This window comes from Cebus imitator, unplaced genomic scaffold (assembly GCF_001604975.1).
Source record: "Cebus imitator isolate Cc_AM_T3 unplaced genomic scaffold, Cebus_imitator-1.0 Scaffold709, whole genome shotgun sequence".
Taxonomy (NCBI): Eukaryota; Metazoa; Chordata; class Mammalia; order Primates; family Cebidae; genus Cebus; species Cebus imitator.
In genome coordinates, this window is record NW_016108024.1 from 215,073 (window position 1) to 220,558 (window position 5,486).

Here is a 5,486-nt window from a genome sequence, read left to right on the forward strand (position 1 = left end):
AAAAAAAAAAAAAAAGAAAGTGTTTTGGGAAAGCCAAAGCTTTAGCGGAAAAACACTTGGGAAAGCTTCACTAGAGTCCTTCCCCACCACAACACTCCTGCGCATTCCTATCATCAAACAAGGGCAATTTTGTGAGAGCTTTGATGGGAAACCATTAGGCATTCATCCACCTTACAGTCCTGATTTGGCTCTTTCTGACTTCTTTTTGTTTCATAATCTTAATAAATCTTTAAACTGCACTCATTTTTCTTCAGTTCATAATGTAAAAAAGACTTCATTAACTTGATTAAGTTCTCAGGACCCTCAGTTCTTTAGGGATAGACCAAATGGCTGGTATCATTGCTTAAAAAGTGTCTTGAACTTCATGGGGCTTATGTTAAGAAGTTTATATTTTTATTTTTAACTTTTAATTCCATTTTCCATGATTTTTTGAAGTCTCCTCATATATTATTAGGGAACTGCGAATTAAAACAACAATGAGATGCTACTATGTACCTGATAAAATAGCCAAAATCTAGAACACTGACCACACCAAATGCTGTACTCCCATTCACTGTTAGTGGAAATGCAAAATGATACAGCCACTTTGGAAGACACTTTGCAGTTTCCTACAAAACTAAACAAGATTGCCATACTGTGTAGCAATTATATTCCCAGGTATTTAACCAAATGAGTAGAAATTCATGATAACACAAAAACCTGCAAATGAATGTTTGTAACAGCTTTATTAATATTGGCCAAAACTTGGAAGCAACCAAGGTGTCCCTCAATAGGTACACAAATAAACATTTTATGTCCCATCCACAAAATGAAACATTATTCAGCAATAAAAGGAAATGAGGTATAAATCCATGAAGAGACATGGGGAAATTTAAATTCATATTGCTAAATGAGAGAAACCAGTCTCTTAGTTTATTTTATAAATCAGGATATGGTTTATTTTGGTGAACATTCCATGTGTAATTGCAAAAATTGTGAATTCTACTACTTTTGGTTATAGGACATTAGGACAAGTTGATTCTAGTGTTGTTCAGATCTATCCTTATTAACTTTTTAGAGAATTTATTTAGCTCAAATTAATTTTTAATTAATTATTAAGAGTAAAGTATTGAAATCCCAAATATAATTGTGGATTTGTCAATTTCCCCTTGCAATTCTGTCAAATTTTACTTCTGGTATTGTTATGTCTTTATCAGAGGGTGATTTGCCAATAAGTGCCATCTTTCTCCCTGATAATATTCCTTCTTCTGAAGTCCACTTTTGTTTATATTGTCATTCCAGCTTTCTTTTGACTAGTGTTTGCATAATATATTATCTTTTTGTTTTTATTTACAGTGAGTTACTGGCAGAAAGCATATATTTGGGTCTCTAGGAAGATTTGAATACCTATTTAATGCCTTGTGACTATATAAGATTTCTATTTTTTTCTTGAGTAGGTTTTGATAATTTATATTTTGCCAGGAATTTGTCTCTTTCCTCTAAACTTTCAATCTTATTGGCATAAATTGTTAACACTGTCCCTTAATCTTTTTAATCTTTATGGTGTTTCTCAACATGTTCCCCCTTTTATTTCATAAAATTATTTCTTTATACTTTTCTTTTTGTCTTGATGAATCTGCCAAATGTTTGACTATTTTATTACAAAACTACAATAATCAAAATAGTGTGGTACTGGCACAAAGATAAACATTTAGAACAATAGAATAGAATTGAGACTGCAGAAATAAACTCATACATATATTCCATTGAATTTCTACAATGGTGTCAGGATCATACAATCAGAAAATAATATTTTTCAAAAAATCACTTTGGGACAATTGCATAGATACATGTAAAATAATGAAGCTGGACTCCTCACATTATATTGAAAATTAAGTGTAATTGATTACGGACCTAAATACAGGAGCTAAAACTAAAAATTATAGAAGAAAAAATAAGAGTAACTCTTAATGACCTTTAATTTGACAATGAATTCTCAGTAATGATACCAAAACAAAAGCAATATAATAAAAAATAAAGTAAAATGACAAAAGACAACCCACAAAATGGGACAAGACATGTGCAAATTACATATCTAAAGGATCTGTTATCCAGAATATAATTCTTACAACCTAACAACAAAAAGACAATAACTCATTTAGAAACTGCAAAAGACTTGAATAGACATTTCTTCAGAGAAAATATACTAATGGCCAATAAGCACATGAAAAGATGCTAATATCATTGATCATTTAGGGAAATGCAAAATAAAATCACAATGAGATACCACTTTACAAATGGCTGTAATCAAAAAGAAAAACAGAAAATAAGTGCTGTGAGGATGTGGAGAAATTTATAACTTCATACATTGCTGGTAGGAATATACAATGGCACAGCCACAATGGAGAACAGTTGAGAAGTTCCTCAAAAATTTGAACAGAATTACAATATGACTCAGCAATTCTACTCCTAGGTATATATTTTTATATAGAAAAATAAAAACTTGTGTCCACTGAAACCTTGTATACAAATGTTCACAGCAATATTTTTCATAGTAGCCACAAAAAAGTAGAAACAACCAATCAATGGATAAATGGATAAACAAAATGTGGTATACTCATATAATAAAATTTTTCTCCACGAAAATGAATGAAGGCTGGGCATGGTGGCTCATGCCTGTAATCCCAGTACTTTGGGAGGCTGAGGCACGTGGATCACCTGAGGTCAGGAGTTCGAGACCAGCCTGGCCAACATGGTAAAACTCTGTCTCTACTAAAAATACAAAAAAATTAGCTGGGCCTGGTGGCGGGCACCTGTAATTCTGGCTACTTGGGAGGCCAAGGCCGGAGAGTTGCTTGAACCCGGAAGGCAGTGGTTGCAGTGAGCTGAGACCGCACCATTGCACTCTGGCCTGGGCAACAAGAATGAAACTCCATCTCAAAAAAAATGAATGAAGTACTGATACATGCTATATATGGATTACCCTACAAAACATCCTAAGTTAAAGAAACCCATGATAAAAACGCATCTGTTATATTATTCCATTTACATGAATTACCCAGAACAGGGGAATTCATAGAGACAGAACATAAATCAGTGGTTGACAGGGATGGGGGAAAATAGGGCTTACTGCTTAATGGATGCAGGATTTTTGGGGGTGATGGCAATGTTCTGGAACTAGGTAGTGGTAATGCTTGCATAACATTATGAATTTTCTGGTGGTAGGACAGCCATAGAGGCCATGGGTCATGGCAATCTTCTCACATCAGTCAGCCAAGCCATCATCATCCTGTTCTTAATGCCCTTAGCAGGTCCGGGGGCTATGTGGTTCCCAATCCACGTGCAGGTGACAGTGTTGCAGGCATAGGGCCAGGGGCTGAGGGCCAAAAGCCTGAGGGTACAAGCAACATGTACCCAGTGATTCAGGTGGGCAAGGAGAAGTATGCCACCTCAGTGTCAGAGCGCAGTCTGGGCACACCTGTGTGGCTGGAGGAGGCCACCTTTGAGCTGCTGCTGCTACTGTTCCTGGGCCTTGCCAAGGTGGACCTGCAGGAGCTGCACCCAGACTAGGGCAGCAGGAAGATGCAGTGGTATACCTTGAAATCCAAACCAGGAAAGAAGAATAAAGAGGAGAAATTGAGGTTGACATTCAGTTTTTGAGAAACAACATGGCCGCCAGCATGTTTGACCTTTTCATCAAAGACAAGCCTCATAATCCATTTGGAAAACTTAAAGACAAGATCAAGGGAAAGAATATGGATAGCACATCAGATGCTGCCTCTGCCATAGTCTCCAGCACTGTACCTTCAGTCGACAGTGATGATTAGTCTTCATCCAAAGATAAGAAGGATCAAGACCTTGTTTTCCAAGTCTAATTTGCAGAAAACACTGTTTTCCTGGTCCATGTCTGCCCTGCCAACTTTGAAGCCAAAGTGCTGCTTCATCTGGGAGACTTTCAGTCCCAGTGGGACAGTGACAACAATGAAAGGGACTCCTCTTCAGCTTTGGATGTCATGTCTCACAAGACAATAGCAAGTACATATCTTAAGCAGCTGAATGAAATCAATGTCACCCTTCCCAAAATGGAAGGACTTTCCTTTCTTGGCGGTCTTCGTCTAAGAATGAAGTCCTTTCCTAATGTCTGTATCAGTGGAAACCACGTTAAGCTGGAGCAACCAGAAGCCAAAGGTGAGAACAAGTACAGCAGTCCTTTTTCCTACCTGAAGCCCCAGGGCTTCACAAAGAAGCATTTGTTCTCATCTACCAAAAACCTGGCTGCTCAGTCTTGGAAGGAACTTGAGGAAAGAAGTGGGATGTCTTATGACAGGTGGCTCTTTGAGCCTTTCACCAGTAACTCTCTGAAATCCATGTCTCTGCCATCCTACCGACCACTTGTCTGTGGGGACATTAGAGAAAACATGGCTCCAGAAAATTTGGAAGCTGCAAAAGAAACCAAAGAGAGCAAGAAGCACAATAACAAGAGTCTTCTTTGCTTTCTCTGGTGACGGGGAAGAAGGACATGGCTAAGAACAGTGAAGGTGAAAACCCTCTTACTGTCCTGGGGAAGAAGGAAGGCATTTTTCATAATGAATCAATTCGCAGGCAGCTTACCCCCTTGTTATAAAATTGTGAAGAGAAAGAAGATGTCATGTTTTTGGATTGCTGTATTTTATGCATTCATTTTTGAGGCAGAGTCTTCAGGTACCTGGAACCACAGGCATATTCCACCATGCCCAGCTTAAAAAAAATTTTTTTTGTAGAGATGGGGGTCTCCTTATGTGCTCAGGCTGGTCTTGAACTCCTGGGTTCAAGCAATTCTCTCTCCTTGGCCTCTCAAAATGCTGAGATTATAAGCATGAGCCACCACAAGCAGCCAATTGCTATGTTTCTAAAACTAGATTTAAAGACATATATTTTTAAAAAAAAACTAGGGTACCTTTCCCCTTAATTAAAAGCACTAGTTCAGTTCTTCAGGGAATTTCATTGGAATTCACCTAAGATTGGAATTGGAATGTTTCTGTGTTGCTCGTTTTTTCTACAAGTTGTAATAGAATCTCATCAAATCTTGACGCTCTCCCAAGGGAAGAATATCACAGGCCAATGGTGTGGATGGGGTATGAGATGATAGCATTTACTAAATTGGTAATCTCTTTTATGTATGTTCTTGTTATATTGAGGTTAAAAGTCAAGATGATTGGCAGTAGAATTCCTCTTCAGGATTTTGTTTGCTGTGGTATGGATGATACTGCAACTTGATATATCTAATTAGCTTTTTGTTTGTTTTTTGAGACAGAGTCTCACTCTGTCACCAGGCTAGAGTGCAGTACTGCAATCCCAGCCCACTGCTACCTCTACTTCCTAGGTTCAAGCGATTCTCATGCCTCAGCCTCCCGAGTAGCTGAGATTCCAGGCACATGCCACCATACCCAGCTAAGTTTTGTATTTTTAGTAGCGACAGGGTTTCACCATGTTGGCCAGGATGGTCTCGATCTGACCTTGTGATCAGC

General features: G+C 38.0%; 1 pseudogene; it reads left to right on the forward strand.

Annotated features, from left to right (window-relative positions):
• The first annotated feature begins 3,220 nt into the window (after positions 1–3,220).
• On the forward strand, positions 3,221–4,603 carry LOC108296402 (annotated as a pseudogene).
• The last annotated feature ends 883 nt before the right edge of the window (positions 4,604–5,486 follow it).